This window comes from Pyrgilauda ruficollis, unplaced genomic scaffold (genome assembly GCF_017590135.1).
Source record: "Pyrgilauda ruficollis isolate IOZ18807 unplaced genomic scaffold, ASM1759013v1 scaffold110, whole genome shotgun sequence".
Classification (NCBI taxonomy): domain Eukaryota; kingdom Metazoa; phylum Chordata; class Aves; order Passeriformes; family Passeridae; genus Pyrgilauda; species Pyrgilauda ruficollis.
The window spans coordinates 570,617-584,851 of NW_024509211.1; the positions used below are offsets into that span (position 1 = coordinate 570,617).

Here is a 14,235-nt window from a genome sequence, read left to right on the forward strand (position 1 = left end):
ATTAACTATAACCAAAATACTAACAAAGTGAAATATTTGGAGGATTTCAGTATGGCCTGTAGCTATTGCAGCAGGGACTGTGCCTTGGAAATGAGAGTTGTTTCCAACTGGTAAAAATGTAATTCTGTAAAAATGGATTTCTGGACTGGATTGGGCAGGGAATTGTGGAATTGAAGAGTCTGTGTTGATGAGGCTGCCTTATCCAGTACAGACCTGCTGTCAAGTGTTCAGAAGGATTCTGAAATACTGGAGAGGATTCAAACAGGAGTAGCAAAACTGATTTGAAGGAGGGAATGGAGAGACTCTGCCTGGTGTAGCAGCAAATGAAATCTGGCAGCTGAAATGAGCTATTGCACAAGTTACTCACCACAACCACCGAGAAACCTGGCACAAAGTGCCTCAATTTGATTCTGAACTCCAGGAACTGCCTAGGAGTTTCCACATGCTGCTGTATGAAAACTGCTTTCTTTGAAGAAATCTGGTTTGCTTTCAATTTAGTGTATTTTACACTTCATTGATGAAATCAAATAAGCTGGAAGCAGATTGATGTATTTTAGTCAAATGTGATGCACTTAAACGAATGTGGAGGACAACAGGAGGACTTTGAAAAATAGCTGGTATGGGGAAAATATAACTTGATTAGGCAATTCTGTTTTAAAATCTAAATTAGAATTTCTTTGTGCTCTTTTGGCAAAAATATTAAGTGTGCAAAATATTTGGTTATTCTGAAGCAGGTGTTCAGTGTTGTCTTTAGGGTCTGGGTGGAGTGAGTTGTATCCCATTAACTACAGAGTTTTGAAAATGATGGAAAATATTCCTGTGTGTTGTAGTAGGCACTGTGTGCAGTGTGTGGAATGGGAGGGTAATGGCTGTTGTAAAAATAAATTAGGGCTGTTTGTGAGTAAGTGCTAAAATGAAACCTTTTTTTTTTTTTTTTAGGTGTAGAAAATGATGATGCTTGTAGTGAGAGGAAAGTCTCTGTGTACATAATGTGGGGAAAAAACAAACCTGGGAAGCATTAGTGTGGGAAGATTAAAGAAGATCCCATCTTTAGAGCCTTTATGTGATTTGTAGCTCCAGCTCTGTGTGCAGAGACATCAGGGAAGGGGGTGAGAGCCCTGAGCCTTGATGGATGCAGGGAAACCCTGGCAGCTCTTGGGGCCTTTTGTTGCTGGTGCTTCATTAGGCAAAGCAGATGTGAGATTTAAGGGATTATTTGCTACTCCTACAGAGGCTCAACAACAAAATCCGATACCAAAAGATCTCAAACTCGAGTTTCTATTTTGTCTGGGGAATTGTAAATTTGGAATGATACTGTATAAAGTGTAAAATGGTTTATAATCAACCACAAATTTTGGTTTACGGCTTCTGTGCCATCATTTAAAATCTCTGTTATCCACACTCCCTGACCTGACTTAACAGTCAGAGGGCAGATCTTCTGAGTGGAAATAATTTTACATCAGTTGCCACGTACAGAAATGAAAAGGTCAGAATGAGAGACTGTAATAAAAGGTGTTCTGAATTACCTATTACGTGTAATAGCTGTATTAATAATAATAGTAGAGGTTGAGAGAGCAGGATGGGTTAATGTAGCTGAATAGAACACCTTTTAGGTGTGAAATATTTTCTACACATTACCTTGCTTGCCTAAGAATACATGCCATTATCCCAGAGATTTAATAAAATATTAGAAGGTCAGTGCAAAAATGAATGTTTTGATAGGAAAAGATAAACTGGGACAGAGGTAGTTGGAAGCCATGCTGCAAGTGGGGAGTGCATTCAGTTATTGAGACACTCCAATCTTTCCTTCCATGTTTATGGAATCCAAGAGAGATTCTGCTGCAGTTTTCTGAAAGGAATTCTTTAAGTAAAGCCAACTATTGGTGTACAATTTGTACGTAAAAAGAATTTTTGTGTTGGCACTGCACTCTGTGGTCTGCACTTCTGCAGCATTGCTCTGCTATTAAGTTCTTGTTGTTAAGGATCAGTGAATCTGTACCAGCTTGCTGGGTGGTTGTTAGAAAAATGGGTAATTTTTTTTTTTCAGTTATAATTACATTAAATGTGAATTTGAATATACTCTTCATTTATATTGACTTTGAAGAGATTATCTTTTTGGATTTCCATTTATTATATTTGCTCTAAAAATATGTAAGCTCTTAATTATTTTTTGTATATGGCATTTGATCTGGATTGCCATTTTCATCTGTTGTCTTTAATTAGGCTTCCTGCTGGGTTTTGTAGCTTTACAGTTCATACCTTGTGAAAGAATCAATTGATTTCAGTGCAGATTCCCACGGTTACTATTCTTAAATTGCTTTCTTAGCTCAGCAGAGTGGTGGCAGAGTTCTTGCAATTTGATCTTCACAGCCACTGCTGTTTATTAAAAAAAAACCAGATTACTCATGATTTTTCTACAGCCTGCATGAGATGATTTGATAATTTATTTGTAGGCAGTGTTTGCTCCAAGGAGTCACCAGAGCTGCTTCTGAATTCACTCACCCACAGTGTCTTGGGGCTTCCTCTGGATACCATCCAAGTATTCCAGAAGTGCACAGGAATGTGACTAAAATTGCACCCAAAGCATGTGATTTCAGTGTTTTGAATTTTATATATCTGTATATATAGAATATGTGTTCCAAATCATGTAACAACTGTAGATGTTTGGTCAAGAGAATGTGAAGGGCAGGTAGGTCTGGAGATGGAGGTTGATGCAGAGGAAAGGGACAATAGAAATTATTTAAATGATTCTGGGATTTATGGGGCAGCTCTCTGGAAAGTCAAAATGGGGTTTTTGGCAGAGGGTTGCAGAAGGGAAACTTTCTTCTTATCTCCAGCATAAAAATGATGGGTGAGTAAGCAGTGATCTCCTGAGCTGTGTGTGAAATGTGTAATGGCTGTTCCAAGTCCTGCTCTCAGTAAACCTATAAAATTGTGGATAGTGCAGTGGTTTGAAACATGCCAAATACTGCTCTTAAAGCTCTCAGAAACATGTGTGTAAATTCATGCTTTTTTCTTAAATTAGGCAATAATATTGAACACATTTATCATCTTTATTATGATGATTTATCAGCCTCTTATAGTGCTGTGTGCTAAATACCCTTAATTGTCACGAGATTGGGATTCACAGCTCTGCCAGGAGAAGAATCACCCCAGCAAAGATTTTCCTTCCTCCTTCCTAAAACCTAGCTTAAACAACTGATTTAAGAAATCAAGTAATTTAAGACACCAAATTAAAACCATGCTTTAAATCAGTTAATACTGGAAAACACAATTAATTTTTATGTCAAGAACTTCTACCCAGGCATGCTGTGTGGGGAAAAAAAAGGTCCTTGAAGTGCTTTTTGCTGTATATAATTTCATAAACCTGTTCTCCACATAAATGTGGGCTGCTTTATCCTTGGAAGCACTGGATATTCTATAACCCTAATTAAAACTGTGCCTTATTAACACTGTGGGCCTGCCAAGTGCATTGTGTCATTATTTAAGACTGTTACTCAGTGTTTGTTTCATTCAATATAAAACCCCAAGTCCCACCTGCCACTGGGAAAATTGTATTTTTCATAGAAATAGTGACATATCCCATAATTTTGCTCCTGCAACACTAAATTTGTGCTCTACCTCTTTATTTTTAAAATATTTTTTATTTTAAAAGTATAATTTTAAATATTATAATCTTTCTGTCTCTGTGTGTGTGTGTTCAGATAATCTGGGTCTTATTACTAAAGATATATCTGGGAAAAGAGTGTTATTATGGGATGGAGTTGTGCTCACTTAAGTCTGAGCCAGCCTGTTTTGGAGAGGGGCAAAGCAGGTCATATCAGTGGTAAAATCATGTTGTGTGAAGTACAGAGCTTCTGATGAGATGTTCTCTTATCTGACATTACATATGAATAGAAAGCAAGTTGCCTGTAAAGCTTGCTTTAAATTTTAATAAACTGTAGGAAAGATAAGTGGTAATTTCATGATGTGGATGCATCTAGTAGAGCCTGCTAAACCCAAATTCCAGGATCATAAATTTTAAAATGAATCTTTGTGGCTTGAATTTTTAAGCTAGCATGATAGATTTAAATTTTAGGGAAATAAATTTCCCTTCCTTTCCTCTGTCTGTATCAATCTTACTGAAAAACGACAGAAGATTCAAATTTGAGAACACAATGAAAATAACAGGAAGGGAGAGCAATAGAGGCCACTAATCCTCTAATTACTTTCTCTGAACACTGGGAATTGGGCTGTAGAATATCCTTCAGTACAATCTAGAGTAAGCTAAATTTATTCCATTCCAAAGCTGTAAAGGGAAGGATTTTGCTACCAACTCAGAATAGTAATGGGCTGTGGTGGTCTTTATCTGATGGGAGAGAAGCAGATGTGGCTGCTCTGTGAACGCCTGTCTGCAGATTTGAATTTTCCTGCCTCTTAATTGCCCTGTGCTCGCCCTTTCACACCCTGGGGTTTGAAATGGAACTAAACAATGCTGGGATTTTATAAACCATGGGGCAGAACCCTCTGCTCTGGGTGTGGGGACTGAGGATGTGGCACGTTTACAACAGAATTCACAGAATCACTGGGTTGGAAGAGGCTTTAAAGATCACTGAGTCCAACCGATAACAACTCAACTCAACCCTGGCCCCCAGTGCCACATCCAGGCTTTGTTAAACACACCAGGGATGGTGACTGCACCACCTCCCCGGGCAGCCATTCCAGAACTTTATCACTCTTTCTGTAGAAAACTTCTTCCTAACATCCAGCCTATGTTAGGAAGTGACGGTGTGGGACTCTCCTATAAAGTTGCTTTTGTCGGCACACTGATATCAAAGCTGTTTAGTGGCAAATGTGACCTGTATTTTGGCTCAAGTGCTCTCAGCCAGTTCTTTAGTGCTTGCTTTGCTCACTAGTGTGCTGTTGATATTGATACTTTCTCCAGTCCTTATTCCAGTTTCCTTATTCAGTAAACACACAAAGATGCTGAAGTTAAATGTGTGGCTTTCAGCTGAACCTCCCTCTGCTGGTGCTGTTTGTGTTTTGTGAACCTGGCTGGACACTAAAAGTTCTGGGGTAACAGTCAGGGACAAAACATTCTGGGATAAATGAATCCTAAACTTCGTTGTAAGCGCTTTGTTGTAGTTCTGGTGGGTGCCTGAGAATGGGATTTTCTGTTTCACTGTCTTTCTCAGTTTGCAGGGTGGACAGGCAGTACCGGTCTCACATCCTCCAGAGCCCTGACACCTCCTGGCTGCAGAGATGGTCTTTTTTTTCTTCTCCCTTGTGTAATTTAGAAGGGTTTGGGAATTGGGGCCAGCCTTGTTCTCAGTTTTGCACAAATTCAGAGACAGCACCAGAGGGGTTTACAGGCACTTGTGTTTTGGAATGAGTTGCAGCTGCACATGTGGAGAGGAAAACTCCTTGCTTCCCACTTGTTAGCAACTTGATTTTTCAACTCCTGTGCAGCATGTAAATCAGGGTTTAATTCTGACTGCTGTTTAATATATTATCTTGTTGACTTAAATCACTTAAATAGCTCAGTTAAACACAGTTCAGTGTATGTGTGTGTTTTTAAATACACTAAGTTGTGTGTAAGGAATGTGAGTAAGCTCTGAAATGTGCCCAGGAAGATGCTTGGTAATGTGTATAAATGAGAACTGGAAAGGTTACAAACACTGTGTTCACTGTGCACTTGTAGGGCTAAAGAAACCCAAAGGGATTTTTTTTTTCCCACATGCAAGATGCACTTGTTAGTGAACTGAGAGCTCAGATCATCCCTTTCATCTCTGTAGGAGACAGATCCTACAGATTTACCTGGCTTGTGCCTTCTGCCCCCAGAAATCCCTTGCAGTGAGGACACTCTGTTTGAAAAGTGGTCTTAACATACTTTTGCCCAGAGCTACTGTCAAGTTTGTGCAACTTGGTTCAAGCACTAGTTGAACTATTTTACAGGGTATTTTTTTATTATTGAAAGTCTCCATGGAGGAAATTGCCAAAAAGTCCAGTTTGCAATGACTTGTTGCAGTTCCTGTAGCAATCCCAGACCAGTAAAAAAGAACCTGATTGCTTTTGGGTTTGTTCTGTCAGTGTTTTCTATCAGGACAATATTCCATAGTGTGATTTCTAGAAAGCAGCTTCTGTCCCTTGATGGGCTCTATAAAATCTAACTGCTTTCTAGAAGCACTGAATGGCTTTTTTGGCAAGAAGAATTTACCTTTTTTTTTCCCCTCTTGAGAGAGTTTTGTGCAGCTGCTTAACAGGTCTGTTAAGGTAACTGTCTGGAGAGTCTTTGGCTGTCTTAATGTAAAACTGACTTGTGTCAGATGCAGTTTATGGATTCTGGGAGCTGTGGAATATCTGCAGCTTCCCCTGGTGTTATTGTGTGCTCTCCTTGGCAGGCAGGCACAGCTTGGTGCTCAGGGGTGCTTTGATTCACAGAAGCATTCACTGCTGATGAGCAGAGTGTACAAATCGTTCAGGCTGTGGATTGATAGAAGCCCTTGAGGGGACTTTATCACTATATATTTTTTTTTGTCTGGCTTTTAGTTAAGGATTCTAATTTGTGGCTATTTTGTGTGCTTGGCATACCCAAATACATGAGTGTAGCCAGGCATCTGCTGCTTTTGTTCTGGTGTGTATAAATGAATTGTAGACTGTTGGCACCAGAATGTTCAGTTACAAACACTGTTGCATCCTTCTCTAATTACTGATATTTTTGTGGGTGTGTCAAGAGTTTTGGGGATGTCATCCAGCTGCAGTGACAAAATCATGTTTATTCCTTCATGTTTAAATCTATAGTCTTGTAGTCTTCCTGGAGAAATCCTACTCTTAGGAAATTAATGTCAGGAGTTTTGGGGTTCAGAAGTTTTGCTTTCCAAAAAGTCATACATGAGGGAAGGTCTCAGTGGTGTCCAAAAATTATCTTATTGATTTGAGTGTAATCTGTATTGAGAGTAATACGGAAATCTAACCTGTAATACAGTGAGGGATCCCCATATAGTCTGTAGTGATCAGTCAAGACAATGAAAAGAGAATCCCTGCTGGAGTAAATAAGAAGTAGTGGGACTTTTTTTTTTTTTTTTTTTAAAGTATGGATAAGTTACTGTCGACTGCAAATATAAAAAAATTCAAAACTTCCAAAAATCTGCATGTGACAGTTTGATAAGTACCACTTAAGGTCTCCTATCAAACATGAAAATCTGCATAGGACAGTGATAAACAGAAATGTCTCCTGAACTCCCAAGTTGCTGAAATTGTCCTTAACACAGGATTCCCAGCAGGCAGCTCTAGAGCAGCTGTGATAGAAAGTGTCACAGCAATGTGCAGGCACAAATGTGTCCAGAGGAGCATTCTGGATTTTGGGAAGGAAGATTTGGGTAGTTGTGCCTGACACTGCTGCAGTTTTGTGTGATGCCTCTGAGCTGTCTCTGGCTGTCGTCTGTTTTGGGGAGGAAATTCAGCAAACTGCCTAAAAGAGGAAAAACACAGATAATTCCAAAGATAGATGAAAGACCACTTGTAATACAATGATACTGAACATGGGCAGAAGAAAATGGAAGGAGAGAAGAAAGATCTTAAGGGCTGGAAAAGTGAAAAGGTGAGATTGGGAGGGAAATGATTCATAGGTTGGTTCTGTAAAGTGTTGGTTCACAACCACCAAAAGTTGGTGACTTACAAAGCAACTCCTGAGCTACTGTGTCATAAAGTTAATGTGTGTTGGTATAAACTGGTGTCTACTTTGAGCTGCTTTTGCTTACTGGGGGGAACAACTGGACTTGCAGAGGTCAGGAGTCCTGGGAATGAGGAGGAACTCTGGTCTGGTCAGTGGCTGCAAAAATGATGGTTTGGACCCCTAACTTCCATCTGTGCAGTTTCACCAACACCCCTGTGCATTTTGAAGATGTTTTGAATACTCCCTTTTGCTTGAAGAGTAGCCTACTCTACATTCTTCTGAGAAGCAGAGTATAGCCAAGTGTCTTATCAGCCCTGACTTAGCTTTACAGGAGCTTCTCTAGAAAAACTTTTCCCTTTCTGCCTCCTTCCTTGCTGCAGGACCCAACCAGAGAATTAGGGAATGGCATGTTTTGGTGCTGCCTCTCTAGAGAGGGTGCTGTGTGTGGTATTGGCTGGTTGTCTAAAACAACACAGATTCAGCAAATGCAGGAAAGGGTTGAACATCTGCCTGTTGAGTTGATAAATGGTGAAGTGCTCGAGTGGCAGCACACAACCCCACATGTGCACTTGGAGCAGATGGCTTTGATGTGTGCTCGAGACAAATGTGCTGTCCCTTCTGTCCCCTCCAGCCTCAGCAGCAAAGGGTGCACAGAACAGACCTGGGAGTGCTTCAAAAGCCAGAAAAATGTGAAGTGTAAATAAACCATACTCTGCTGACTTTGTTTCTCTGTAGTCACTGAGCTTTGAATTTTGGGGATGATCTGCATTCAGTAAAGTGAAGTGGGGTGGGTGACCTGCTATTTTCATGCTTCAGCTCGTTCATTGTGACAGAGTTTGCAGACAGTGCCACATGTAGGTTATTTCAAAGTGACAAAATTTAATTTCTTTGTGGTGGCACATTTCCTTCCCTACATGCAGTTACTGGCTCTTGGTCTTTTTTTTTTTTTTTTTTTTTTTTTGGTCATTTCCTAACACTCATTTAGTTGTCATGTCAAGAGAATATTGACAGCTGAAGTATTAAAGACAGGCAAGGTGTTAACATTGATATTTCAAAAATGACTGCTTAGATGTTGTTGCAGTTGCAGTGTTTATAAGGAAAGGGAAAATCCTGGAAGAATGGGCTTGTGTGGAGCTGTGCAGGAAGCAGATGTAGAGTTAAAAGAGCTGGGCCAGTGGTTCTGGTTGATTCAGGTATTTCAGCCTCTCCTACAGGCTTAGGAAGCCCTTAAGTTTTCCATAATAATGTGTCTTTCTTTGCAGAAGGCTGTAGGAAAATTACAGTATATATATAATAGCTGTATCAGTAGGCAAAGGTCAGTGTAAATTTATTGAAATGCTGTGTTTGAGAAGCAGTAATTCTGGGCAATTACTGTTAGGTAAGAGACAGAGTAAAATTGCAAACAGTCTTTAGCTAATGTTCTATTGGCATTTCTCTTAATTTGCTGGGAAACTTCCCAAGTAGTGGACATACTTTCCTGATGTGGGTAAAATATCAGTGGCTCATGCTCAGGAGCTTTTGTTATGTTTTCTTACGATAACTCAGAGTCTGCTGGCTCTGGCAGCCAGTCTGTCCAAAAATCCAGTGGAAATGGGATGTGTTCTTCACTTTTGAAGGCTTCCTTCCTTGCTGGCTAAAGCTTCCTTTTAAGTTGCAAGATCTTTTGTCTGACATCCCTGAGTGTTTCTTGTGTTCTCTTTTTATAAAAGCAATGGAAGGCTGGCAGCCAAGTCTGAAAGCATTTAACTCATGAAGGCTCTGCTGTCATTAATTTTAAACACGTCACAGTGGTGTCGGTCAGCTCGACTACCAACAAAGAAAACTAAAGTGTTCCCATAAATCATTTTATTGTCCTAATCCAACCTAATTAACTAAACTAAAAATCCTATTCTGATGAAGCAGCCCTTCCTGTGAGACATCTGCCTCTTTCTTAATGGATTTTAGCTTTTATTTCTGCTATAGTGCTCAAGAGTTGGTGACCGTAATAACATTAAGTCCCTCTTGCCCTCTTTGGGGAGCTTACCTGCCACAAGGGAATTAATTTTAAATTTCCAAATGCAGAGGGGTTTTTTTCATTCCTTGGAAACATGGCTTGCAAGCCAGGAGGAAGCAATAAAATCTCTATTTCTAGAAATGTTTTAGACTTGTTCCCTGCAAGCTTTGCAAATAAAGGCTCTGAGAATTTTGGGATCTGCTTCTGTAGTTCATTGACACGCTCCTGACACGGAAGGTTTGACTTAACAGTGTTAAGTTGATGTAATCGTGCCGTGAGCTCCTGACCTGTTCTTGAACTCTGGGGCTGGAGGTGACTCTGGAATGAGCAGCACTGTCAGTGTGCAGGGCTTTGCTGTGGCACACCAGGACATGGTCCCAGAGAGGGAACATCTGGCTGAGCACAGGTATAAATTCAGTGTAGGAGAAAAAGGTGGAAATTCTGACTGAAGAGCCATTTCTGCTCTTGGGGATAATCTGCTGAAGATTTGTTAAGTTCCAGTTTTGTTCCCTCCTTTTTCTGTATCTTGGCTAAAAAAGCAGAGTGCTAAGAAACACTGGTTTTAAATATAACCTTTATATATTCTTATTCCCTTTATCTACTAGGTGTCTTTACGTGGGGTGAGACAATTTGATTTTCTCCCTTCTGGAAATGATGATAAAACTGATAACATCCCCTTTCCAGGGGAGTGAGTGGAGAGCAAAGAATTCAGATGGACTGAGATATTCCAGGGGCTGGCAGAGTTGCAGTGTTGCTGCTGGGAAAGCAGACTCTGTTTGATCTCTATTTGATCTTGGCTCCTCTGAGACCTGACAGATTTGTAAGTCATAGCCTTTAGCTGCTGCTTTGATTGTGAGGGCAAAGTGCTGGAATGAGGTTTTGTTCTCAAAATGGAGAGAAAGGAGCAAGAATGAAAAAGTGTGTGTAAGGAGGCAGGGGAAAAACCAAGGCCAAGTGTAATTCCAGCCAGCAGGAAGGATATAACTGGAAACTTGAGCTACTAACAAAGCTGAAAAATGAAAAATAAAAAATAAAAAGGAACATTTGCTTGGGCCATGTTGTTGTGAGGTCATGGGCCTTCTCCTTTCAGTCTCTGTTAAAATTGGGCAGTTTTGATCCAAAATCACCAGAACACAAATCTTGAGGTAATGGGGGAGCTGTGGAATTTGCCTGGAGCTATAGGGAGGAATCTTCCTGCTCACCATCCAGTGAGGCTTGGAGCCTCCATGTGGGAAGCCCCTTGGACATGGATGCATTGCTGTGCAAACACGAGCCCTGTCCTGGAAAAGTGCTGGGCAAATCTGTCCCTTCATGCCACGTAGAATATGGCACTCAGGGTTCCCCTACTGCTTTTGTCTGGCATTTGGACTTCTAAAAATCCCTCAGCCCCACTGTGGACATAGTCACTAGCAGTGGAATTAGTCTGGAAAAATCTCTTGCTGCTGTTTGTTCCCCCTGTTCCTCCACAGGGTTTTTGTCAGTTCACCTTCACTTTGCTCTCTGTTTCCTCCAAAGGAAATTACATGAACTCAGCACCTTGAGACAGCTAAAAGTAGAAAACCAAGTGTTGTGTAGCAGCTGAATTCACCCAGCCTGTGCTTCCCCACCAACATTCCTGCTGGACAAGGGGTGGGATGTGCTGTGGCCAGCCTGGAGCCACATGGTTTGGATTGGCTTGGTAGGCTCAGGCTATGGATGTTAGTGAGGTTTTTCCAGCATTTGTACCTCTTGGAAACTAATTCAGGGTGTTTTGGTTGGTTTGGTTTTTTTTCCTGTTCAATTGATAATTTTCATTAAACTTTTAAGGACCTAAAAAATAGGAACAAACTGCTCAAGTAAAGGAGCCCAAAATGCTGGAAGTGCCTGAAGGAAGATTTCCCTTCCCTGACTACTCAGGTGAAACCACAATCCTGGGATTTATGGTTGGATTTGATGATCTTTAAAGTGTTTTAAAACTAAAATGATTCTACAGTTCCACTCACTCAAAAGCTTGGTGGATTCTAAGAAAAAGCTTTGAAAATACCCAGTGTTGTTTTGGTGGATCTTGGCAGCCTTGAAGTGGAGGTGAAGAAACAGAAGTAGAGTTTGGTGCCAGGTTCTTGTTTTTTTCTTGTCCTGTTTCCTGCCTGGAAGGTGGACGTGGTGTTGTCCAGCCTGAAACTCTGAATTTATCTGCTAGAACTTGTGAAGCTGCTGTAATTCTTGTGGGAGTCAGGGCCTTTCTCACGACTTGTTGCTACACCAAGGCAATTATTTGACAGCATGGAGGGGTTTTGAGGAAGGAATCATGCTGACAGGAAAAACAGTCTGAAAATTTGAATGCAAAAAGCAGTAAAAAGGGCAACTCACTTTTTTGGTTGCAAAAAAACCCCACATTTGTGCAATCAGTCTCCAGAGTCTTTCGGGACTTGTAGTAGTGTGATTCTATATTTCCTCAAGCAGTCAAAATCCTTCATGATTTTGCCTGTGTCTGCATTCCACTTGCAATAGTGTTTTATTAGGACTCCTAACTCCACTGTTTTATGTAGTTCCTAAAATACTGTTACTTGTCACTTTTTTTTTATTTTTTGACTTGGAAGTGGCCAGTTGCTTTGAGATCAGCACTTAAAATACCTGTAAAGTGTCTGAATTGGAGTAACTTGGTGCTGAGTCCACTGTTTTATGTAGTTCCTAAATTACTGTTACTTGTCACTTTTTTTTTTTTTAATTTCTTGACTTGGAAGTGGCCAGTTGCTTTGAGATCAGCACTTAAAATACCTGTAAAGTGTCTGAATTGGAGTAACTTGGTGCTGAGCAGGCTGTGAAAGCACACAAGTTGAAACATTTCTCATAATGTTCTTGGCTTTTTCCAAAAATGATTACACAATTCCAGGAAATTAAATGTAGCGTTTCTTCACTGAAAATAACTGGGTATAAATAATGGAAAACAAAGGGGAGGGGGAGTAGATGGGGGAAAAAAAAAGTTGGGAGGGGAAAGGAGCACACAGAGAAAAGAAGATTATGTTCTACCCTGGAATTTCAGAGGACACACTGACCCTGGTCAGTATTATTAATACATCTAAGCCCTGAGCTCTGTAGGCGTAGGGCACGACCTTACTCAGTAATTCAGGAAATCTTTGTGTTTCCCTCTGTGTTTTTTCCATCAGACCTTAAAACTTTCAGCTTGGGTTCTCAGCAAAGCTTCCAGGTGATGCAGAAGCTTGTCTGACACGAGGATGAGCTTGGGGCCACGTCCCTGCCTGGGAGTGAAATCTTGTGTAGGAAAGCTATTGCTTTCTGATCTTTGAAATGGTGATAGCTGATAATATGAGTATGAACTGATTATTGATATATTAAGCTTAAAACTTAAGGTGTAAGGGTCTCTTTATTTCTTTATTTCACTTAATTCTTTATTTCTTTATATCCTAGGAACACCTTTATTTCTTTTCTATCGTAGGAGCACCTGAGACCTGCCCAGGGTTTGAGATCCTTTTCTTAGTTGTCAAACAGGCACAGAGGAGAAACTTTTGAGAGCACAGCTCAGTGTCCTGGCAGGTCACAGTGTTAGTGATTGAATCCAAACTGCATTTTGGTGCCATTTGTTCTTGCAACTGTGTGCCACTGTAGTGGTTATTACAAAACACTACAAACAATCTGGGAAATTCAGAATCTGGCTATTACTGATTACCAAGTGTGTTTACATCACTTCTCAGCTGTTATAATGCCTAGACTTTGTCTTCAAGTTTTGTTAAAAGCTTTACTGCAGAAAAGAAGTACTGGGAAAGGCTGTATTGCCTAATTGTAGAATAGTTTGATGGGAAGGGACCTTAAAGATGATCCACTTCCACCCCTCTGCCATTGGAAAGGACATTTTTCACTAGAGCAGGTGCTAGAACTTCCAGCACATTTTAAAAGCATTGTCTGGTTGTAAATGCATGAGGTTTGCAAGAAACAATTCTTCCATTACGTGTTTTCAATAATTCTGTGTCAAATACTCTTGCTAACCCTTAGTAGGCTTTTAGTATGCACATAGACGTTTTTAATACCTCCAGCATTCAGAAGGATTTTTAATGATTTGTTCAATAATTGATGGTGCTTTGGCATAATTTAGGCTTTTGTGAGGGATGGCAGGCAGATGAGTAGAATATATTTAGTTGTTTAGTTTAACCATCCCTATCTGTGAATTCTTTAGGTAAAAAGCAGAACAAAGGAGAGGAGCAAGTGAGAGAACCTCTTGGAGAAAATTATCCCCTTAAAACTGATTATCCCTGAAAACTGGAGGAAGCCTTAATTAACTTATTAATTCATTGCTTAAGTGTCTGCAAAGTGTTTTCTGAGCAGTAACAGTCATTACCTTCTAGAATTGTGTGTGGTTATATGGACCTTTATATTTACATCTATTTCCCTGTTAGCCAATAGATTGAGTTTCCCAGCTCGTTTCCCTCAGTCTTGGTGAGATAAAGCAGAAAACAGGAGCTGTCCTCTTCTTGTCTTCTTTTATATACTGAAATCCTTCTTAATCTTTGATGCTAAATCCATATCTGTAGATACCAGTCTACTGTGACAGGTAGTAAGAAGTACCCTTTAATGAGGAAAATCACACTGAAAT

General features: G+C 40.2%; 1 protein-coding gene across 3 annotated transcripts in view; it reads left to right on the forward strand.

The window, feature by feature from the left end:
* Positions 1-14,235, forward strand: part of PELI2 (pellino E3 ubiquitin protein ligase family member 2) — a 68,253-nt gene that overhangs the window by 41,790 nt on the left and 12,228 nt on the right. The gene's annotated exons all lie outside the window — the stretch shown is intronic.